This window comes from Mustela nivalis, assembly GCF_964662115.1.
Source record: "Mustela nivalis genome assembly, chromosome: 6".
Taxonomy (NCBI): Eukaryota; Metazoa; Chordata; class Mammalia; order Carnivora; family Mustelidae; genus Mustela; species Mustela nivalis.
The window spans coordinates 120,561,588-120,587,367 of record NC_139025.1 but is presented as its reverse complement, the minus strand read 5'-3'; positions in this window follow the sequence as shown (position 1 = coordinate 120,587,367).

Below are 25,780 nucleotides of genomic sequence, written 5' to 3'. Positions count from 1 at the left end.
GTGGGCTTGATTCTGCTAGTAAGGAAATTGCAAATTTGGAGGCGATAGCAACCTAGGCAACAGCAAACCATGGTCCAGGCCTTGTTAGCCATTGAGGCTGGAACATCCCCCCAAGTGTGGCTAAGTATGCTGGATCGGTAGTCAACGACGGGTAAGATTGGTGGGGGAAATATACCAACCTAAGACAGGATGCAGATCATTGATATCTGCTGTCTGATGACGGGTAAGGATATTCCCCATCACTGACAACCTAAGACAGGCACAATCCCTGCCATAAAAGAAAAAAGGGGGAGATGTCGGAGGCAGGCCCTTGGCCAGGGCGGCCTCCGCCATTAAAAGATGGCACCTGGCTAGTTGCCAGGTTAGGATTGCCTCGTGAGACTAAGCAGAATGCCCAAAGAGGAAGTAAACAGCATTGGTTGCTAGCGAAGTTGTTCATTTAGGTGCACCGCCTGATTCGCTCCCTCCAATACCCTGCTCACTGATTGGTCATGTAAGCATATATAAGTGTGTAGACTTGCGGAAATAAAAAAGAGAAAGGAGAGAGAAGATGCATCCGAACCAGGGCGTCTTGTCGTCCTTGCGGGGTGAGGGCGATAGCAGGCAGAGAGAGAGAGAGAGAGGAGGAAGCTGGCTCCCCACTGAGCAGAGAGCCCAATGTGGGGCTCCATCCAAGGGTCCTGGGATCATGACCTGAGCTGAAGGCAGAGGCTTTAACCCACTGAGCTACCCAGGTGCCCCCCAAGTGCACTTTTCAACCTCCATGGGTACACCCAGTTGACATCTCCATTGTAATTTTCCTGAACTATTACAATACTCACCTGAACTCACTCTCAGCTTCAATTTTACTCTTCTCCAACACAGCTGGATGCTGCACTTGCTACAGTGGAGAAACAGCACAACTAAGGAGCTGTTTTCAAGTATTGATTTCATCAAGTATCCTTTCCTTCCATTTTGCTCTTAGGGTAAATCTGGTATCTTTAACATGGTTCTACACAAAGGCCACTGCTTTAGCTCTCCCACTCTTTCCTTTGCTCACCGTGTTTGGAACAACTATAAGACTTTCACACACACACACACACACACACACACACACACACAATGATGGGCCCTAACACAAATATTTATTCTAATACAATGTGTTTTGCCAAATCTTCAGCCAATTACCTTCTACTACTCAAGCAAGTTTTTTAAGCCTTTCATTGTCTGAGATGTTTCACCTACTCTATTGTCTAGTGATGTCTACTTTGAATTTCCTCTGATAGGAAACCATGCTTCATTCATGATCCTCCTTATCATTCATGACACTCCATGTCATTTGTCATTACTTTATTTCTTCCTACCTTCTGCAATTGTGGAAACATGGTTGCTTCTTTCTGAACTGTGACAACAGCAGTGGGCACAGTGTTTAATATATTGTAGTCAATAAACATGTTTTCCCACAAATTAACTTATTGAAAAGGTAAAATAAATGCGACCACTTGCTTCCATAAAGCAGATTTGCACATTCATTATGAGTCAAATAAAATATAATCAGTTGCAGCCAAAAGTTAATGGAGAATACAAATAAATAATATAGGACAATTTGTATAACTGTGATATCCGAGTCATATTTTTTATCCCAGTATTGTACATATGAGAAACAATTGATTAGGTACTATGAATTTTTCTATCTGAAAAATGAAGCAAGTAGATAGTGATTTAAGTTGGGATAGCAGCACATATTTATTAGATTAGATAATTTGGATTAGAATTTTATCTGACTTAAGCTTTTAATACTAGCATCTTTTCCCTAAATAGTAAGGTAACTTAAGCATCAGTTAAATCCTAACATATAATTGTCAGTATTCATTGAAATTTGGTGTTTGCTTGCACCCAGAACAAGCAACAAGGAATAAATAAGATACAATAAAATAAAGATAACAACCCAAAGTTATTACTGCAGCACCAAGGAAAACAATATTCATGGCTATGATAACTGTCTGACCATATTTCTTTTGAGATAAATGGTTCCTAAGAATTAAACACAATTTGTATTTGGGCCATGTGATTTGATTAATTTTGTGATTAAACATGTGCCCTTCCTTGGATAATAAACTCTATAAATATAGTCAATAATGCTGGGTATCTCCTTCTTGAGGGGCCTACCATGGTTTCTAGAAAACCACAGATGCAAAAAATTGTTAAATATATAATGAAGAATGGTTAGATTTTGTAAAATACATGCACACATAAATGTGTGTGTGTGTACACATACATAAATATGCATATATAAATATAAAATAATTAAATATATATAAATGCTTAAACAATTTCACAATACTATCCTATATACTTATGACCGAAGTCCCAAGGCCAAGATTAGCAAAGCTAATGGGAATAGTTTGTAGAGAATTTGCACCCAGTGATTTTCATGGAACAGATTTCCTGAAAGAATAATGGACCCAAACAAAACTTATCAGAATACTGTATCTATTGTCTCTCCTTATTTCTATTGAGTTTCTTAGCTGCATTTCCCCCCTTGGGGCACTGTGGCATCCAATTTATGATATAAAGGGCAGAGTCCCTTTTCTCAATCTCCAATTTGAAAAACCTTGTTAAGACTCTGAGTGGGCTTGGGTTACCTGCACTCACCTGAACCAATCCTATGGTGAGAGGAATGGGGTACTCTGACTGACCTGACTCAAGTGAAAGTGTGGCTCTGCAATGGGAAGCTCCAGCATAATCAAGGAAAGTGGAATTTGCCCAAAGGAAGAAAGCACATGATAGGTTTCCAAAAGACAGGTTCTTCTACATCCCACTCTGCAGCACCTGAGTGAGACAAAGAAACAACCCAGTGACTTGAAGTGCAAAATGTAAGAGAGTAATGGGGTGTAAATTCACAGAGTAAGTTACAGTGTTCATCTAACAGATCTACTATGAACACTGGACACAGTAACTTGAACATCCTGTCTGAATGAATAGCACCATGACCATTCACAGCCCTCACCTCAGGGTTCAAGTAAAAAGAAAGAGCATAATCACACTCTTTATTACCATTATCATTCCATCCAGCCACATATCTGGGCAGAAGTCCCCTGTGGTGAAAGCCGTGGCCACCCAGCATCCTTGTGTGCATTGTTATGTGCAGACATGAAAAACAAACCCAAACCCATTTACTGTGTATGGCAAATACCCTGGTCACACCCAGCTCAACTTTTCACAGAAGGCCCAGGGTATGATCTGTATGATCTTTAAAATAACTGGTATGGATTCCCTGTATAAATAGATTTATTAACTGAAATGTACTTTAAGAAAAAATAAAATCTGTAAGTAAACTAATTTATAAGTTTTTAGATATTCTGCAGCTGTCACCAATTTTCATTTGACTTAAGTGGGATGAGGTTTCCCTGAAGCTGTTCTTTTGACAGTGAGAAAATCTTGGTCCCCAAAGATGCTACTTATAAAAGCAGGTCTACACTGTCCTCTAAAATAGGCACGAGACACATGCAGACTTGAGCACAGAGGGGTGAAGTAGCACAACAAGTTCACACTCTTGATCGACAGCCTCCAGAATGAGAATGTCCACTAAGACACTGTCTTATTATGAAAATGAATTGTAACAGGCTTATAATTTTGTTTTTAAAAATTCCATTATATCAACTGTGAATTATAGAAATACCTCAGAGATATTGTGGGTTCAATTCTAAGCTGTTGCTATAAAGCAGATATTGCAATAAACTGAGTCAAATGAGTGTTTTGGTTTTGTATACAAATGTCATGTTTACACTCTACTGTAGTTTATTAATCATACAATAGTATTATGTCTAAAAAATATACATACCTTAATTTTAAAAATGTTTTATTACTAAAAAATGTAAACTATCCATCTGAGCTCTCAGTAAATTGTAATCCCTAATCACAGGTCACCATAACAAATATAATGATAGTGAAAAATTTGAAATACTGTAAGAATTACCAAAATGTGTCAGAGACACAAAGTGAGCAAAGGCTGTTGGAAAAATGATGCTCAACTCAGGGTTGCCACAAAACTTCATTTTATGAAAAACATCTGCAAATGCAATAAAGGGAAGAGCAATAATAGGGTGTATGCCCATAATGAGTACTGGCTTGTAAGGAAAGTGGAAATATGGACAGAACAATGTGTGAAAGGGAAGAAAGACGTATCAGTGACAGTTCTCTGTATATAGCCAACTAAACATGCATTTAAGATTCAGGATACTGACCAAAACTGTCATTTGAGGGAGAGGAGTCAAGATGGTGGAGAAGTAGCAGGATGAGACTACTTCAGCTAGCAGGAGATCAGCTAGATAGCTTATCTAAAGATTGCAAAAACCTGCAAATCTATTGGCAGATCGAAGAGAAGAAGAACAGCAATTCTGGAAACAGAAAAACAACCACTTTCTGAAAGGTAGGACTGGCAGAGACGTGACTCCAAAGCGACGGGAAGATAGACCCCGGGGGGAGGGGCTGACTCCTGGCAAGCGGCGGAGTAACGCAGCATAAAATCAGGACTTTTAAAAGTCTGTTCCACTGAGGGACATCGCTCCAGAGGCTAAACCGGGGCAAAGCCCACTTGGGGTCAGCATGGCCTCAGGTCCCGCAGGGTCACAGAGGGATCGGGGGTGTCTGAGTGTCGCAGAGCTTGTGGGTATTGGAACAGGAAAACCGGCTACAGAGACAGAGCCGACAGTAAGCTCACAGCTGGGTGTTAGCTTGAACCAGCCACAGGCTCAGTGAGCTCGGAGCACGGCCGGAGGTCAGGCAGACGGGGGTAATGGGGCGCTGTTCTCTGAGGGCGCAATGAGGAGGGGAGCCCCGGGCTCTCGGCTCCTCCGGACCAGAGACCAGGAGGCCGCCATTTGTATTCCCATCCTCCAGAACTCTACGGAAAGCACTCAGGGAACAAAGCTCCTGAAAGCAAACCCGAGCGGATTACTCAGCCCGGCCCCTGGTAAGGGCGGTGCAATACTGCCTGGGGCAAAGCCACTTGAGAATCACTACACCAGGACCCTCCCCCAGAAGATCAACAAGAAATCCAGCCAAGACCAAGTTCACCTACCAAGGAGAGCAGTTTCAATACCAAGGAGAGCAGCAAAATTCCAGAGGAGTAGAAAGCAAAGCACGGAACTCATGGCTTTCTCCCTGTGATTTTTTTTAGTCTTGCAGTAACTTTCATTTTTTTCTTTTCATTTTTTTTTCTTGCCTTCTGGTAATTTTTTTTTAACTTTTACCCTTTTTTTCACGTTTTTTAACTAGTTTAATATATATATATTTTCTTTTTTATATTTTTCATTATTGGTTTTCTCTTTTCTTTTTTTCTTTTTTTTCCTTCTTCCTTTTTGAACCTCTCTTTATCCCCTTTCTCCCCCTCACGATTTGGGATCTCTTCTGATTTGGTTAAAGCATATTTTCCTAGGGTTGTTGCCACCCTTTTAGTATTTTACTTGCTCCTTCATATACTCTTATTTGAACAAAATGACAAGATGGAAAAATTCACCACACACACAAAAAAAGAACAAGAGGCAGTACCGAAGGCTAGGGATATAATCAATACAGACATTGGTAATATGTCAGATCCAGAATTCAGAATGACAATTCTCAAGGTTCTAGCCGGGCTCAAAAAAGGCATGGAAGATATTAGAGAAACCCTCTCAGGAGATATAAAAGCCCTTTCTGGAGAAATAAAAGAACTAAAATCTAACCAAGTTGAATTCAAAAAAGCTATTAATGAGGTGCAATGAAAACTGGAGGCTCTCACTGCTAGGATAAATGAGGCAGAAGAAAGAATTAGTGATATAGAAGACCAAATGACAGACTAAAGAAGTTGAGCAAAAGAGGGAAAAACAGCTACTGGACGTCGAGGGGAGAATTCGAGAGATAAGTGACACCATAAGACGAAACAAAATTAGAATAATTGGAATTCCAGAAGAAGAAGAAAGAGAGAGGGGAGCAGAAGGTATACTGGAGAGAATTATTGGGGAGAATTTCCCCAATATGGCAAAGGGAATGAGCATCAAAATTCAGGAGGTTCATAGAATGCCCCTCAAAATCAATAAGAATAGGCCCATACCCCGTCACGTAATAGTAAAATTTACAAGTCGCAGTGACAAAGAGAAAATCCTGAAAGCAGTTCGGGAAAAGAAGTCTGTAACATACAATGGTAAAAATATTAGATTGGCAGCTGACTTATCCACAGAGACCTGGCAGGCCAGAAAGAGCTGGCATGATATTTTCAGAGCACTAAATGAGAAAAACATGCAGCCAAGACTATATCCAGCTAGCCTATCATTGAAAATAGAAGGAGAGATTTAAAGTTTCCAGGACAAACAAAAAGTGAAAGAATTTGCAAACACCATACCAGCTCTACAGGAAATTTTGAAAGGGGCCCTATAAGCAAAGAGAGAGCATACAAGTGGTAGATCAGAAAGGAACAGAGACCATATACAGTAACAGCCACCTTACAGGCAATACAATGGCACTAAATTCATCTCTACAATAGTTACCCTGAATGTTAATGGGCTAAATGTCCCTGTCAAAAGTCATGGAGTATCAGAATGGATAAAAAAACAAAAACCCACCTATATGCTGCCTCCAAGAAACTCATTTTAAGCCCGAAGACACCTCCAGATTTAAAGTGAGGGGGTGGAAAAGAATTTACCATGTTAATGGACATCAGAAGAAAGCAGGAGTGGCAATCCTTATATCAGATCAATTAGATTTTAAGCCAAAGACTATAATAAGAGATGAGGAAGGACACTATATCATACACAAAGGATCTGTCCAACAAGAAGATTTAACAATTTTAAATATCTATGCCCCCAACGTGGGAGCAGCCAACTATATAAACCAATTAATAACAAAATCAAAGAAACAAATCAACAATAATACAATAATAGTAGGGGACTTTAACACTTCCCTCACTGAAATGGACAGGTCATCCAAGCAAAAGATCAGCAAGGAAATAAAGGCCTTAAACGACACACTGGACCAGATGGACATCACAGATATATTCAGAACATTTCATCCCAAAGCAAAAGAATACACATTCTTCTATAGTGCACATGGAACATTCTCCAGAACAGATCACATCCTCGGTCCTAAATCAGGACTCAACCGGTATCAAAAGATTGGGATCATTCCCTGCATATTTTCAGACCACAATGCTCTAAAGCTAGAACTCAACCACAAGAGGAAGTTTGGAAAGAACCCAAATACATGGAGAATAAACAGCATCCTTCTAAAGAATGAATGGATCACCCGGAAATTAAAAAAGAATTGAAAAAAATCATGAAAACAAATGATAATGAAAATACAATGGTTCAAAATCTGTGGGACACAACAAAGGCAGTCCTGAGAGGAAAATAAATAGCGGTACAAGCCTTTCTCAAGAAACAAGAAAGGTCTCAGGTACACAACCTAACCCTACACCTAAAGGAGCTGGAGAAAGAACAAGAAAGAAACCCTAAGCCCAGCAGGAGAAGAGAAATCATAAAGATCAGAATAGAAATCAATGAAATAGAAACCAAAAAAAAAACAATAGAACAAATCAACGAAACTAGGAGCTGGTTCTTTGAAAGAATTAATAAAATTGATAAACCCCTGGCCAGACTTATCAAAAAGAAAAGAGAAAGGACCCAAATAAATGAAATCATGAATGAAAGAGGAGAGATCAGAACTAACACCAAAGAAATACAAACTATTATAAGAACATACCATAAGCAACTCTATGCCAACAAATTTGATAATCTGGAAGAAATGGATGCATTCCTAGAAACATATAAACTACCACAACTGAACCAGGAAGAAATAGAAAGCCTGAACAGACCCATAACCAGTACGGAGATTGAAACAGTCATTAAAAATCTCCAAACAAACAAAAGCCCAGGGCCAGATGGCTTCCCGGGGGAATTCTACCAAACATTTAAAGAAGAACTAATTCCTATTCTCCTGAAACTGTTCCAAAAAATAGAAATGGAAGGAAAACTTCCAAACTCATTTTATGATGCCAGCATCACCTTGATCCCAAAACCAGGCAAGGATCCCACCAAAAAAGAGAGCTATAGACCAATATCCTTGATGAACACAGATGCGAAAATACTCAACAAAATACTAGCCAATAGGATTCAACAGTACATTAAAAAGATTATTCACCACGACCAAGTGGGATTTATTCCAGGGCTGCAAGGTTGGTTCAACATCCGCAAATCAGTCAATGTGATACAACACATCAATAAAAGTAAGAACAAGAACCATATGATACTCTCAATAGATGCTGAAAAAGCATTTGACAAAGTACAGCATCCCTTCCTGATCAAAACTCTTCAAAGTGTAGGGATAGAGGGCACCTACCTCAATATCATCAAAGCCATCTATGAAAAACCCACCGCAAATATCATTCTCAATGGAGAAAAACTGAAAGCTTTTCCGCTAAGGTCAGGAACACAGCTGGGATGTCCATTATCACCACTGCTATTCAACATAGTACTAGAGGTCCTGGCCTCAGCAATCAGACAACAAAAGGAAATTAAAGGCATCCAAATCGGCAAAGAAGAAGTCAAATTATCACTCTTCGTAGATGATATGATACTATATGTGGAAAACCCAAAAGACTCCACTCCAAAACTGCTAGAACTTATACAGGAATTCAGTAAAGTGTCAGGATGTAAAATCAATGCACAGAAATCAGTTGCATTTCGCTACACCAACAACAAGACAGAAGAAAGAGAAATTAAGGAGTCCATCCCATTTACAATTGCACCCAAAACCATAAGATACCTAGGAATAAACCTACCCAAAGAGGCACCGAATCTATACTCAGAAAACTATAAAGTACTCATGAAAGAAATTGAGGAAGACACAAAGAAATGGAAAAATGTTCCATGCTCCTGGATTGGAAGAATAAATATTGTGGAAATGTCTATGCTACCTAAAGCAATCTACACATTTAATGCAATTCCTATCAAAGTACCATCCATCTTTTTCAAAGAAATGGAACAAATAATTCTAAAATTTATATGGAACCAGAAAAGACCTCGAATAGCCAAAGCGATATTGATAAAGAAAGCCAACGTTGGTGGCATCACAATTCCAGACTTCAAGCTCTATTACAAAGCTGTCATCATCAAGACAGCATGGTACTGGCACAAAAACAGACACATAGCTCAATGGAACAGAATAGAGAGCCCAGAAATAGACCCTCAACTCTATAGTCAACTAATCTTCAACAAAGCAGGAAATAATGTCCAATGGAAAAAAGACAGCTTCTTCAATAAATGGTGTTGGGAAAATTGGACAGCCACATGCAGAAAAATGAAATTGGACCATTTCAATAGACTCAAAATAGATAAAGGACCTCAATGTGTGAAAGGAATCCATCAAAATCCTTGAGGAGAACACAGGCAGCAACCTCTTCGACCTCAGCCACAGCAACATCTTCCTAGGAACATCGCCAAAGCCAAGGGAAGCAAGGGCATAAATGAACTATTGGAATTTCATCAAGGTCAAAAGCTTTTGCACAGCAAAGGAAACAAAATCAAAAGACAACTGACAGAATGGGAGAAGATATTTGCAAACGACATATCAGATAAAGGGCTAGTGTCCAAAATCTATAAAGAACTTAGCAAACTCAACACCCAAAGAACAAATAATCCGATCAAGAAATGGGCAGAGGACATGAACAGACATTTCTGCAAAGAAGACATCCAAATGGCCAACAGACACATGAAAAAGTGCTCCTTATCACTCGGCATCAGGGAAATACAAATCAAAACCACAATGAGATATCACCTCACACCAGTCAGAATGGCTAAAATCAACAAGTCAGGAAATGACAGATGCTGGCGAGGATGCGGAGAAAGGGGAACCCTCCTACACTGTTGGTGGGAATGCAAGCTGGTGCAGCCACTCTGGAAAACAGCATGGATGTTCCTCAAAATGTTGAAAATACAACTGCCCTATGACCCAGTAATTGCACTACTGGGTATTTACCCTAACGATGCAAACGTAGTGATCCAAAGGGGCACGTGTACTCGAATTTTTATAGCAGCAATGTCCACAATAGCCAAACTATGGAAAGAACGTAGATGTCCATCAACAGATGAATGGATCAAGAAGAAGTGGTATATATACACAATGGAATACTATGCAGCCATCAAAAGAAATGAAATCTTGCCATTTGCGACAACATGGATGGAACTAGAGCGTATCATGCTTAGTGAAATAAGTTAAGCAGAGAAAGACAACTATCATTTGATCTCCCTGATATGAGGAAGTGGTGATGCAACATGTGGACTTAAGTGGGTAGGAGAAGAATCAATGAAACAAGATGGGATTGGGAGGTAGACAAACCATAAGTGACTCTTAATCTCACTAAACAAACTGAGGTTTGCTGGGGGGAGGGGGTTGGGAGAAGGGTGTGGGATTATGGACATTGGAGAGGGTATGTGCTTTGGTGAGTGCTGTGATGTATGTAAACCCGGTGATTCACAGACCTGTACCCCTGGGGATAAAAATATATGTTTATAAAAAATAAAATATTAAATAAAAAAACCTGTCATTTGAGCAAATGACTCTTATTTATGTCTTCTTTGTTTTGAATGGATCTTGTATGTTTTAGAACACTACTTCATTAGTTATGATATCTCCACCAATCACTGATTGATGCTGGTCATATAATCTTGTCATCCCTAGAAAACAGCATCACCACTTGATGAAAACTTTGGAAAAACAAATTGGGCTGCTGTGAAAGTCTTTGAGTGCTCTAGGTTTTCACTGGTGTATTTTTAATCCAGAAGATAGATGTGTTGATTCCAAATACCTTTTGAATTCTCTGCCGTGTTTTCAGATTTGTCTCACTGCCAACGTCTGGGACACAGGAAGGAACAGAGCACAGAAGCACATGATTGTTGTGACACAAGGGATAGATAGACTTTTTCCTGAAACAGAAGACACTCAGCCCTGGTGAGACCCTCCTCCAGCCACATGTCTTAAAAGTTGGTGGGTAACTTGGGGTTCTTCACTTGTCAGATTGAATGACATCACGTTCTAAGTGAGCTGTAGCTAGGAAATGAGGAAGCCTGTTGTTGGCACTTATATCCCAGTCTCAGGCATTCTCAGTCTGCTCTTTGTAGACTAAAGGCAAAGCTCTTCATACAGAATCTGAGTTGTCATTCAGAATCTGACTGGTCAGGGCTTTGTGGACTGATCTAATTCAACAAGATTGTCCTGATATACAATATTTAATATAAAATCATGTCAGACAGTAAGAAAAAAAATCCTATGCAAAAAACATATATTAATTGAAAAGTTATAGCATTAAATGGTATAATAATATTTCACATATTTTATTTTGATTTAAGCATGATAAATATTCTAAGCTTCTCAGCCTGGGAAAGGTAGGTAGTTCAGTGGAAATGAATGACAAATAATCCATAATTAAGGACAGTAGAAAACTAAAAAGGACTAAGAATTATTTTAAGATGTTCTCTTTTTATGGTGAGATGGTGGAGTTTATCCAGGAACATCTAAAAGAGAACATAGCTTTAGAAAAAAAAAAGTATAACTTCCAGAAATTAGTAGCTCTATTCAGGAAAGCAAGATGTAACTGAAGAACTTGAATGTCAAATGTTGTGATTTTGTAATTTAATAAAGGGCATGTGTGTTTAAATTATATAGTAGAAGTGGTCCTCATTTAATTGGTATTGTGCCATTTGTAAATTTGGGTATCTGTTATTTAGAATTTACAAGGAACAATGCTTATTATAATTGGAAAAGCATAATGTACCTGCCACCAGATGGCAATGTTCATCAGGTGTAACAGTTCCTCCATGGGTGAATGCAGGTAATAGGTAAAGTGTTAATGGCTGCAACTCAATGAAACATTGAACAAATCAGCCTTGTTTTGTTATTATTTTTATCCTGGGAGCATCAGTGGGGTGTATTCTAGAGAAGGCCACCCAATAAGAGGGTTTTTGATGGTATTGTCTAAGCTGGTGTGATGCATATCAGATTTGATGGAAAGCATGGGCTAACAGAGAAGTCTACATCTTACAGTTATCTCTGGATAACGGTCCAAGGAAGGAATGAAAGTGCAAAATCAAAATAATGGGGCCATACTCGATAAGAATGATCAATGGTGAGGCTCCTGCGCATGAATCACTGAGGGAATTAGATAGCCATGATGGTGAGTGGAAAGCAATTATGGAATAGCAAGAAGGATGATGAGAAGGATATCCATAATGTCAAAATAAAATAATTAATTGGAAACTATTGGAAGGTTAATTATCTGGAAGCAGATGGAAAGGAGTGTATCAACCTGCTTCTTGTGTTTGAGCTGAGGGTGATGAGGAAAAGGTAACAATTCCAGAAAAGAGTGTCTTTAAAAAATGGTACTGTCAAGGAAAGATCCAGATTCCTTCAACTGAGAAAAATAAGGAAAGTAAGGGAAAAAATTCATTCTAATAAATTAGAACTGTTTCTCCCCAAACTGTTCTATGAGATATTGAAGAAGTACTCCATGGAAAAAGAGATTCAATATTTGGAGTCACTCTATAGTGTGTCTTTAAAAAGATCAGGCTTTTTGAAGAATTTGAGGTGGGAAGTTGAATAGGTAAAGCATGGGGGATTTTAAGGCAGTAAAACTATTCTCTACAATACTGTAATCATGGATACATAACAGCATGCATTTGCCAAAGTGCCACAAGCTTTAATGCACAAGGAATGAATGTTAATTGTGCAAACTTAAAAAAATAATTTAGGAGGTTGTGGAATCCCTTGGATGAAATCTAGAATTTGCCAAGAAATCTAACTGTGCTACAAATATATGAAACAATCCCCTGAAGGAGTGAGAAAAGTGCTACCTAAGTAACTCTGTAAATGTGTGACATTTGTTAGACTAAAGGCAAAAGGAACTACACTTAATCATTATTGTATCCCAGGAGGGTATGGGTTAATAATTCTAATTCTGTAACACATATATACCAGAGTTGAGCAATGAATGAATGGCAGACAGTGGGAGCCAGTGGTCTCACTGTTGGAGTGGGAGTTTACCAATAAGCAAGGGAAGGAGTGATATAATGATTCATGTAGTAATGGATTGGAGTTGTGGATATTAGTATAAACTCATGTTTAACTTAATACAGATAAGATTAATATGACTACAGTAGTATTTAGACACATGTGTGTATACACAGGCTAGTATACATACATACATCTCCTTGCTCATTGATGACACAGTATAGAATCGACAACACTCCAGTATCAATGAGCATTCGTAACACCCAGATATTGATTTCTAATCCTATTCTGCAATAAAAGGAACAAGGACTCTGTGGAGAAATGGCTCTTTCTGGGCATGGGGAAAAATACAAGACAAACCTGGAATATCTTTTTTTTAATTTTTTATTATTTTTTAATTATGTTATTGTTAATCACCATACAGTACATCATTAGTTTTTTTTTTAATTAATTAATTAATTTTTTAACATATAATGTATTATTAGCCCCAGGGGCACAGGTATATGAATCATCAGGTTTACACAATTCACAGCATTCATCATAGCACATACCTTCCCGAATGTCAATAACACCACCACCCTCTCCCTATCCCCCTCCCCCTGGCAACCCTCAGTTTGTTTTGTGATATTAAAAGTCTCTTTGGTTTGTCTCCCTCCCGGTCCCATCTTGTTTCATTTATTCTTTTCCTACCCCCCAAATACCCTACATTGTCTTCCAACTTCCTCACATCAGGGAGATTATATGATAATTGTTTTTCTCCAGTTGACTTATTTTGATAAGCATAATACCCTCTAGTTCAATCCACGTCATCACAAATGCCAAGATGCCATTCTTTTTGATGGCTGGATAGCCACTGTATATATATATACCACCTCTTCTTGATCCATTCATCTGTTGATGGACATCTAGGTTCTTTCCATAGTTTGGCTATTGTGGACATTGCTGCTATAAACATTCGGGTGAACATGCCCCTTCAGATCACTACATTTGTATCTTTAGGGTAAATACCCAATAGTGTAATTGCTGGGTCATAGGGTAGCTCTATTTTCAACTTTTTGAGGAACCTCCATGCTGTTTTCCAGAGTGGTTGCACCAGCTTGCATTCCTACCAACACTGTAAGAGGGTTCCCCTTTCTCTGCATCCTCACCAATATTTGTGTTTCTTGACTTGTTAATTTTAGCCATTCTGACTGGTGTGAGATGGTATATCATTGTGGTTTTGATTTGTATTTCCCTGATGCCAAGTGATATGGAGCACTTTTTCATGTGTCTGTTGGCCATCTGGGTGTCTTCTTTGCAGAAATGTCTTTCATGTCCTCTGTCCATTTCTTGATTGGATTATTTGTTCTTTGGGTGTTGAGTTTGATAAGTTATTTATAGATTTTGGATACTAGCCTTAAATTTGATATGCCCTTTGCAAATGTGCCCCAATAATGGGTCCGTGATTAAAGGAGCGAGACTGATACAAAGGGAAGGTTAAGCAAAGCTTTATTTTGCACCAAGCATCAAGAATCTAACTGAACGTTTGGGGCCGCACCTCTTACAAGAGAAGTCGACCCTTCTCTGTTTCACAGACTAGCTTTAAATGGCAAAGGCCATGCGGTCGGGCCTGACCACGCACAGGTGGCCAATGAGATTGTAACACACACGGGAAACTCCACAATGATGCTAGGTGACCAATTGAATTACAATTTACCCTAGTAGACATTTGAACCAGCCTATTACACCTTGATTGGGATTGGCGCCCAAAAGGCGGGGCCGATACTCCTTGGTAACCAGGGAGACAGTATGCATCCTCCCCACCCCAATCGGATGTCTCCACCTGGCCGACCCACCTTTGTATCTGGGCTTTGTTACCTGAAGCTGGTTTCAGGGACTTGTTTCCAAGTAAATCCCCTGGAGGAAGGGGGGCTGGGACAGTTTCTAAATAAGTCCTTATAGCAAATATCTTCTCCCATTCTGTCAGTTGTCTTTTGGTTTTATTGGCTGTTCTTTTGCTGTGCAAAAGTTTTTGATCTTGATGAAGTCCCAATAGTTCATTTTTGCCCTTGCTTCCCTTGCCATTTGTGATGTTCCTAGGAAGAAGTTGCTGTGGTTGAGGTCGAAGAGGTTACTGCTTGTGTTCTTCTCAAAGATTTTGATGGATTCCTTTCTCACATTGAGGTCCTTCATCCATTTTGAGTCTATTGTCAGGTGTGGTATAAGAAAATGGTCCAGTTTCATTTTTCTGCATGTGGCTGTCCAATTTTCCTAACACCGTTTGTTGAAAAGTCTGTCTTTTTCCATTGGCCATTCTTTCCTGCTTTGTAAAAGATTAGTTGACCATAGAGTTGAGGGTCTATTTCTGGACTCTATTCTGTTCCATTGATCTATGTGTCTATTTTTGTGCCAGTACCATACGGTCTTGATGATGACAACTTCGTAATAGAGCTTGAAGTCTGGAATTTTGATGCCACCAACTTTGGCTTTCTTTTTCAATATTCCTCTGGCTAATCAAGGTCTTTTCTGGTTCCATATAAATTTTAGGATTATTTGTTCCATTTATTTGAAAAAAATGGATGAGATTTTGATAGGGATTGCATTGAGCATGTAGATGGCTTTAGGTAGCATTTCACTTTCACAATATTTCACAATATTTCTTCTTCCAATCCATGAGTATGAAACATCTTTCCATTTCTTTGTGTCTTCCTCAATTTCTTTCATGAGAACTTTATAATTTTCTGAGTATAGATTCTTTGCCTCTTTGGTTAGGTTTATTCCTAGGTATCTTATGGTTTGGGGCACAACTGTAAATGAGATTGACTTCTTAATTTCTCTTTCTTCTGTCCTGTTTTTGGTGTAAAGAAATGCAACTGATTTCTGTGTGTTGATTTTATATCCTGACACTTTACTGAATTCCTGTACAAAATCTAGCAGATTTGGAGTGGAGTCTTTGGGGTTTTCCACATGAAGTATCATATCATCTGCAAAGAGTGATAGTTTGACTTCTTCTTGGCCAATTTGGATGCCTTCAATTTCTTTTTGTTATCTGATTGCTGAGGCTAGGATTTCTAGTACTATGTTGAATAGCAGTGGTGATAATGGACATCTCTGCCGTGTTCCTGACCTTAGTGGAAAAGCTCTCAGTTTTTCTCCATTGAGAATGAGAATGGGTTTTTCATAGATGGCTTTGATGATACTGAGGTATGTATGCACTATCCCTACATTTTGAAGAGTTTTAATCAGGAAGGGATGCTGTACTTTGTAAAATGCTTTTTCAGCATCTACTGAGAGTATCATATGGCTCTTATTCTTTCTTTTATTAATGTATTGTATCACATTGATTGATTTGCAGATGTTGAACCAAACTTGCAGCACTGGAATAAATCCCACTTGGTCGTGGTGAATAATCCTTTTAATGTACTGTTGGATCCTATCTTATAGTAGAGAATAAAATACTAAAATGGTGGCAAAGACCCCAGGAAAATGTGCTTTAACCAAATCAGAAGAGATCCCAAATCATGGTGGGAAGAAAGGTTGTAAAAAGATGTTCAGAAAAAAAAAAATTTTAATAAGGAAAAAATATTAAAAAGAAAATATTTATATATTAGACTAGTGAATAGAACAGATTCACCCACTTAATTTTGTAAGTGTTTTGGTCTCTTAGAAGGAACTACCTCCCAAAATTTAAAAAAATGAAAAATTTTATACACACACAGACATACACACAAAATAAGGGTAAACACGATGAAGGGATGGAATATGACTATAAAGATGAAATTTTAAAACAATTTTTCTAAAAAAGCAGTCGAAAAGTTGGTTGGGGGAATAAAGAAAAAGAAAGTAGAGAGAATTGCCTCAAGCTAGAGACTAGAACAAATCCCTATGCTGGATTTAGGGTATATTTTGATCTATTAGAAGAAGTTGTATCACAATTTTTTTTTTAGAATAAAATACCTTATGTGTATACAAAAAATAAAGTTAGATACAATGAAAGATAAAATATAATTATAATAATGAAGGTTCAAAAAGATTTTTTTATGAAAGGTGTTGTTAAGATAAACTACTTTAAAAAAAGTTAAAAGAGGAAAGAGTAAAAGTTTAAAAATTTTAGCATTAGAAAAAATTAAATTAAAAAATTAATTAACTTTGGAGGACTAAAGAATCATGGGGAGAAAGCCATGAATTCCATGCTTTGCTTTCTCCTCCTCTGGAATTCTGCTGTTCTTTTTGGTAAGTGAACTTGGTCTTGGCTGGATTTCTTCCTGATCTTCTGGGGGAGGGGTCTGTTGTAGTGATTCTCAAGTATCTGCCCAAGGCAGAATTGCACTGCCCTTTACCAGGGGCCGGGCTGAATAATCTGTTCAGGTTTGCTTTTAGGAGCTTTTTTCCCTGACCACTTTCAGTAGAATTCCGGAAGACGGGAATGAAAATGGTGGCCACCCAATCTCTGGCTGGGAGGACCTGAGAGCTCAGGGCCCCAGTCTTCAGCAAATCCTCAGAGAAATCACTCAATCACTCCCATCTCCCTGGCCTTGGGCCACACTCCAAGCTCGCGCAACCTGTGACCAAGCGTCTCTTTGGCACACAGTCCCACCTGGAGTATCCAAACCCAGGAGATCCCTGTGCTCTTCCAGAGGGCTGTCCCTGGATCTTGTGGGGTCCCTGATCAAAAATCAGTGATCTGACTTTGCCACAGATCACAGTTTAAGGTAACCCCAAGTTGAGAGCTCACTCCTCCTGTTGGGTCAGCGGCTCTGGGAATGCAGGAGGAAAAATAAAAATGGCCACTGGGCTGTTATCTTCCAGGCTGCCCTCTTCCTTTACCCATGACTCTCCTGCCAGAAGGATGTATCCTGAGGACATGTCACCATAAGTAAACTGATACCTATGCAGGAAACAGGAACATCAGGACTCCCCCAACCCTCCAATCACTGAATACCTTACCTTATATGGCTGTGAACTGATGCCCTGTCTTAATCTAAATAAAAGACCCACTCGACCCCCTCCTGGGCATGACTTCTCCGACTCTCCTCTCCAGAGTCAATGAACCTTGCCTGAGGGCGCCTTTAATAAACCTTGCCTTGCGCCTATCTTGCCTGGTGTCATGTTAAGCTCACCTGTAAAACCTTACATTTGGTGCCAAAACCCAGGAGGAAATCAAGCCTCCACCCTGGTGAGGAGGCTTTCTCCTCTCCCTACCCAGACCTGGACCTGTCTCTCTGAACACCACTTCCAAAGCTGTGGTGAGTTTTCCCCAATTCTGCATCTATCCAGAAAGCCCTGTCCTAATCACGGCTGTGTCAGGGCGGACCCTGCCAGTCACCAGGTAACCTCCGTGACTTTGGGAGTTGGGAGACGTCCTAATTTCATGGCAGTCAACACTGTCTCTCCACAACCCAGTGCTGGATGAGGGGATGCCTTCTTCCAACCCTCGGATTGCCTGGCAAGAAATCATGGGGACCTCCCAATCCAAATTCCACCCCAAAACACCCCAAGACACCTAGGGTGTCTATTGGCTGAACTTAAGACCCTGGAACTGGACCAGGACCTGCAAAAGCGATGTCTCATACATTACTATACTGTCAGTTGGCCACAATACTGATTAGACAATCAATCCCAATGGCCTCCGGAAGAGGAGGAATTTGATTACCAAATTCTCACAGACCCAGATAATCTTGGCAGACACCAAAGCATATGGGCCAAGGTCCCTTATGTTCACGTTTTCTGAACTGGCACCCTGGTCCACCCCTCCACCTCCCCACTCCTATCCTAACTCTTGAAAAAATTATCAGCAGTAAATGTGAAACTTCAATCAAAGTTTACTGAGGGTCAAATAAGCTCATGTTATTTCTTAAAATATGTTACCAAAGAGATGACTAAATTGATGGTTAATTGTCTGTCTCAGAGTTTTAAGGGTAATTGCTGAGATAGCTTTCAAAGTCTTTGGTAACCTGAAAGTTTGAAGTTATGCTTGAATAACAAATAAAATTAAATTTGTTGAACATCTAGGTCTTTTCCAAATAGGATAAAGTGCTAAAGTATTGAGTACTGGATGTAGGTTTGTGTTTTTGACTTCTTACTGCAAAGAAACTAAGAATATTTAAATCTGTTGGTAAACATGTTTTGCACTTAACTGATTCATAAATTTGCCATCTAAAGAATTCTGTTGTAACAGTTCACAATTGGTTAATACTTAGTCTTCACTAAGGATTAAGGTGTTTCTAAGAGTACAAAATTCTGCTAAGTGTAACTAAGACTGATGGAAATAAGGGAAACAACTCTGTACATGGAAAAGTAGAAGATATGTAAGAAAGATTTAAGGAATGGAAATAGATTTTGTTGAAGGTAAGAGAAGGTAATTTTGTCCAAAATGAGATGGTTGTTTGGAAGGAAATGGCTTGGGACAAAACCTGAATGCAAAGGAAAGTTGTAAAAGGTTGTGAAGAGAAATCTTTGGAATGGAATTTTAGGTATGGTAAGGACTAAGATTGAAATGAAAAAAAGAAAAAAGAGAGAGAGAGACACTTGTATAGAAAAGCTGGTTTTCTCTCTGTTTAAAAGGCAAAGATTTCTTACGTTAATTAATCCGCTATTAAGAAGGAAACATAAACAGTTGTTTCCTCTTTGCCTGTCCAGAAAAAACATCTTCCACGTTTTGCCTATATCTCAAGTGTTTAACATTCCTAATTATATTTAGGCATGTGTTTTAAAACTTTCCAAGATTTTAGCAATCATCAACAAGATTTAAATTGTAAATGAGATCACTCTGACTCATAAGGCTTTTCTTTGGCATGCTAAGTTACTCAGAAAGTACTGATAAGCCAATAATAAACCTTGGGTTACATTTGGATAAATGCTGTAACTACTCTAGATGTTCTATACATTTCCTAAAGTTTTAATGTTTTGATAAGGTCAACATTTAATATTTAATTATTGAAATGTTATATGTCACAGAAGTAACCTGATTTTCTTGCCAGTTAAATTGTAAACTCTCATCTCATCAGCTCATTAACCATATCTATTCTGAGATTTTGTCATTTATAATTGTTTTAATTCTCATAAAATGAATTCCGCCTTAAAGGAGATTCATATAAAGGACTTTCAGGACAAATACAGGGATTTGATATGTTAAAAATCCTAAAACTGAAATGGGTAAGAATTTCCAGAAGTAAAAGCTGCATTCAAAATAAAGCAGAAGTGTCTGTTCATATCTTCTGCCCATTTTTTGATATGATTGTCCATTTTGTGTGTGTTGAGTTTGAGGAGTTCATTATAGATCCTGGATATCAACCTTTTGTCTGTACTGTCATTTGCAAATATCTTCTCCCATTCCAGGGGTTGCCTCTTTGTTTTCTTGACTGTTTCCTTTACTGTGCAGAAGCTTTTGATTTTGATGAAGTCCCAAAAGTTTATTTAGCTTTTGTTTCCTTTGCCTTTGGAGACATATCTTGAAAGAAGTTGCTGTGGCTGATATCGAAGAGGTTACTGCCTATGTTCTCCTCTAGGATTCTGATGGATTGCTGTCTCACGTTGAGGTCTTTTATTCATTTTGAGTTTATCTTTGTGTACGGTGTAAGAGAATGGTCGAGTTTCATTCTTCTACATATAGCTGTCCAGTTTTCCCAGCACCATTTATTGAAGAGACTATCTTTTTTCCACTGTATATTTTTTCCTGCTTTGTCGAAGATTATTTGCCCATAGAGATAATGGTCCATATCTGGGTTCTCTACTCTGTTCCACTGGTCTATGTGTCTGTTTTTATGCCAGTACCATGCTGTCTTGGTGATCACAGCTTTGTAATAAAGCTTGAAATCAGGTAACGTGATGCCCCCCATTTTATTTTTGTTTTTCAACATTTCCTTAGCGATTCAGGGTCCCTTCTGATTCCATACAAATTTTGGGATTATTTGCTCCAGCTCTTTGAATTTTGATCAGAATGGCATTAAAAGTATAAATTGCTCTAGGCAGTATAGACATTTTAACAATGTTTATTCTTCCGATCCAAGAGCATGGAATGGTCTTCCATCTTTTTGTGTCTTCTTCAATTTCTTTCATGAGTGTTCTGTAGTTCCTCGAGTACAGATCCTTTACCTCTTTGGATAGGTTTATTCCCAGGTATCTTATGGTTCTTGGTGCTATAGTAAATGGAATCGATTCTCTAATTTCCCTTTCTGTCTTTTCATTCTTAGTGTATAAGAAAGCCACTGATTTCTGCACATTGACTTTGTATCCTTCCACGTTGCTGAATTGCTGTATGAGTTCTAGTAGTTTCGGGGTGGAGTCTTTTGGGTTTTTCCTATAAAGAATCATGTCATCTGTGAAGAGAGAGAGTTTGACTTCTTAATTGCCAATTTGGATACATTTTATTTCTCTTTGTTGTCTGATTGCTGTTGCTAGGATTTCTAATACTATGTTGAACAAGAGTGGTGAGAGTGGGCATCCTTGTCGTGTTCTGATCTCAACGGGATGGCTGCAAGCTTTTTTCCATTGAGGATGATATTTGCTGTCGGTCTTTCATATAGAGATTTGATGAAGTTCAGGAGTGTTCCCTCTATCCCTACATTTTGAAGCATTTTAATCAGGCACAGATGCTGGATTTTGTCAAATGCTTTTTCTGCATCGATTGAGAGGACCATGTGGTTCTTATCTCTTCTTATATTAATTTGTTCTATCATATTGATTGATTTGCAAATGTTGAACCATCCTTGTAGCCGAGGGATGAATCCCACCTGGTCATGGTGGATAATCTTTTTAATGTGCTGTTGAATCCTGTTTGCTAGGATCTTGTTGAGAATCTTAGCATCTATATTCATCAATGCTATTGGTCTGAAATTCTCCTTTTTGGTAGGGTCGTGCTAGGATCTTGTTGAGAATCTTAGCATCTATATTCATCAATGCTATTGGTCTGAAATTCTCCTTTTTGGTAGGGTCGTTGCCTGGTTTGGGAATCAGGGTAATGCTGGCTTCATAGAAAGAGTCTGGAAGTTTTCCTTCTGCTTCATTTTTTTGAAACAGCTTCAGTAGACTAGGTGTTATTTCTTCTTTGAAAGTTTGGTAGAATTCCCCAGAGAATCTGTCAGGTCCTGGGCTCTTGTTTGTTGGGAGGTTTTTGATCACCGCTTCAATCTCATTACTAGATATCAGAAGATATGAACAGACACTTCTCCAATGAAGACATACAAATGACTATCAGACACATGAAAAAATGTTCATCATCACTAGCCATCAGGAAGATTCAAATTAAAACCACATTGAGATATCAGCTTACAACAGTTAGATTAGCCAAAATTAACAAGACAGGAAACAACATGTGTTGGAGGGGATGTGGAGAAAGGGGAACCCTCTTACACTGTTGGTGGGAATGCAAGTTGGTGCAACCACTTTGGAGAAGAGTGTGGAGATTCCTCAAAAAATTAAAATAGAGCTTCCTTATGTCCCTGCAATTGCACTCCTGGGTATTCACCCCAAAGATACAGATGTAGTGAAATCGAGGGCCATCTGTACCCCAATGTTTATAGCAGCAATAGCCACGGTCACCAAACTGTGGAAAGAACCAAGATGCCCTTCAACGGACGAATGGATAAGGAAGATGTGGTCCATATACACTATGGAGTATTATGCCTCCATCAGAAAGGATGAATACCCAACTTTTGTAGCAACATGGACGGGACTGGAAGAGATTATGCTGAGTGAAATAAGTCAAGCAGAGAGGGTCAATTATCATATGGTTTCACTTATTTGTGGAGCATAACAAATAGCATGGTGGGCGTGGGGAGTTAGAAGAAGGGAGTTGTGGGAAATTGGAAGGGGAGGTGAACCATGAGAGACTATGGACTGTGAAAAACAATCTTAGGGGTTTGAAGTGGTGGGGAGGTGGGAGGTTGGTGTACCAGCTGGTGGGTATTATAGAGGGCACGGATTGAATGGAGCACTGGGTGTGGTGAAAAAATAATGAATACTGTTATGCTGAAAATAAATAAAAAATAAATTTTAAAAAATAAAGCAGAATTAGTAACATGGGAGTAAATGAACTAAAAGATTATAGTGTTGTGTCTCTTATTTTAAACATTGCTGGTTCTGTAATGTTTGCTTTCCACACTAAGGAAACTTTTACTTAAGTTACCTATGACCTACAGAAATACAAAAATATTCATTTATAATCAAATGAAGGCATTCAACTTTTCTCTTTATTTGAACCCTCTGAAACTCAAAAGGTCTCAACAAGTATTCTTTATTCCATGGCAATCAGTCATTTGCATAAGTTCAATAAGAATCTGTTCTCTGTGTAACATGACACCTTAGGAAACACTGGTTATTTTACCAAGGCTTTGACTGGAATGTCATATTTAAGAAAGACTCGGATATAACCAGACAGCTTAAAGGAACTAAGGTTGACTTTATAAAACATGCAGTCATAAAGCCTCTTGTCACTGATGGCCTAATACCTTGCTTATAGATTTCCCAGCAGCCTCACCAGGTGAGTAAACAATGACACTTCCTGCCAGCTGCAGGAAACTCAGGATACTTTGGGGACCTCAGGAAGAGGAATTCACCCAAATTGGCTGATCTTGTAGGCATGTCTGATGGCAAGTATCTGGCTTGGCCTCTGGCATGGAGAGGCTACTAAAAGTTCAACCTAGAGATTCCTTATAAGGAGTTTCAGCAAAGCAGATTCTAAAAGATCTATATGATCATTCACTGTTCTTGCTGAGCTTATGTAAATAATTAGGACAAATATGTTAGCCTGCCCAGAAAAACCAGTTTCTATGTTTTATCAGATCTTTAACCCTCTCATTCTCCTTTGCCTCTTATTATTAATCACCTCTTATGTTCTTCACTTAATTCATCCATGAGGTTTCCAGGATCAGTGTCAACCAACTCCTTCTGCATCCCTATACCCACCTACCCACATGTGAAAAATCCCACAACAATGCCCCCCCCCAGCAGGAAGTAGCCAGATCTGAGTTGCCACCCTTATTACACCAAAAAGGTCAGGATGCTGCGTCAGCGGCTCTGGGAATGCAGGAGGAAAAATAAAAATGGCCACTGGGCTGTTATCTTCCAGGCTGCCCTCTTTCTTTACCCATGACTCTCCTGCCAGAAGGATGTATCCTGAGGACATGTCACCATAAGTAAACTGATACCTATGCAGGAAACAGGAACATCAGGACTCCCCCAACCCTCCAATCACTGAATACCTTACCTTATATGGCTGTGAACCTATGCCCTGTCTTAACCCAAATAAAAGACCCACTCAACCCGCTTGCAGGTGCGACTTCCCTGACTCTCCTCTCCGGAGTCGCAGAACTTTGCCTGAGGGCACCTTTAATAAACCTTGCCTTGTGCCTATCTCGCCTGGTGTCATGTTTATCTCACCTGTAAAACTTTACATTTAGTGCAAAATCCAGGAGGAGATCGAGCCTATAAAAGCTTACACCTCAGCTATGTCTCTGTAGCTGGCTTCCCCACTCTAATACCTGTGAGTTCTGCAACACTCAGACACCCCCAATCTTTCTGTGATGCTGCGGGACCTGAAACCATGCTGTCCATATGGGCTTCACCCCAGCTTAGCCTCTGGAGTAATGTCCCTCAGTGGAACAGACTTTTAAAAGTTCTGATTTTGTGCTCCATTGCTCTGTTGTTTGCCGGGAACTGGCCCCTCCCCCTGTGGTCTATCTTCCCATGGCTTTGGATTCACTACCCCGTTGGTCCTACATTTCAGAAAGTTGTTGATTTTCTGTTTCTAGAATTGCTGCTCTTCCTCTCTTCCATCTCCTGTTGGATTTGTACATATTCGGAATGGTTTGATAAACTATCAAACCATTGATCCCCTGCTACCTGGTGTTATTTCAGTCTATTATTCCTCTGCCATCTTTACTCCCTACATCATTAGTTTTCAATTTAGGGTTCCATGATTCATTGTTGGCATAAAACACCCAGTGCTCCCTGCAATATGTGCCCTCCTTAACACCCACCACCAGGTTCACCCATGCCACCACCCCTCTCCCTTCCAAAACCTTCAGTTTATTTCTCAGAATTCATAGTCTCTCATGGTCTATCTCTCCTTCCGATTTCCCCCCTTCATTTTTCCCTTCCTGCTCCTAATATCCTCCATGCTATTCCTTATGTTCTACAAATAAGTGAAACCATATGATAATTGACTTTCCTTTCTTGAGTTATTTCTATTAACATAATCTCCTCTAGTCCCATCCATGTTGATGCAAAAGCTGGTTATTTATCTTTTCTGATGGCTGCATAATATCCATTATATACATGGACCACATCTTTATCCATTTGTCTGTTGAAGGGCATCTCATCTCTTTCCACAGTTTGGCTATTGTGGACATTGCTGCTATGAACATTGCAGTACATATGGCCTTTCTTCTCACTTAATCTGTATCTTTGGGTTAAATACTCAGTGGTGCAATTGCTGGGTCATAGGGTAACTCTATTTTTAATTTTCTGAGGAACCACCACACTGTTTTCCAAAGGAGCTGCACCAACTTGCATTCCCACCAACAGTATAAGAGGGTTCCCCTTTCTCCACATCCTCTCGAACATTTTTTTCTTGCCTTGTTATTGTTTGCTGGTGTAAGGTGGTATCTCAATGAAGTTTTGACTTGAATTTTCCTGACCGCTAATGACGATGAACATTTTTTAATGTGTCTGTTAGCCATTTGTATGTCTTCTTTGGAGAAGTGTCTATTCATGTCGTCTGCCCTTTTTTTTTACTTGATTATTTGTTTTTTGGGTGTTGAGTTTGAGAAGTTCTTTATAGATA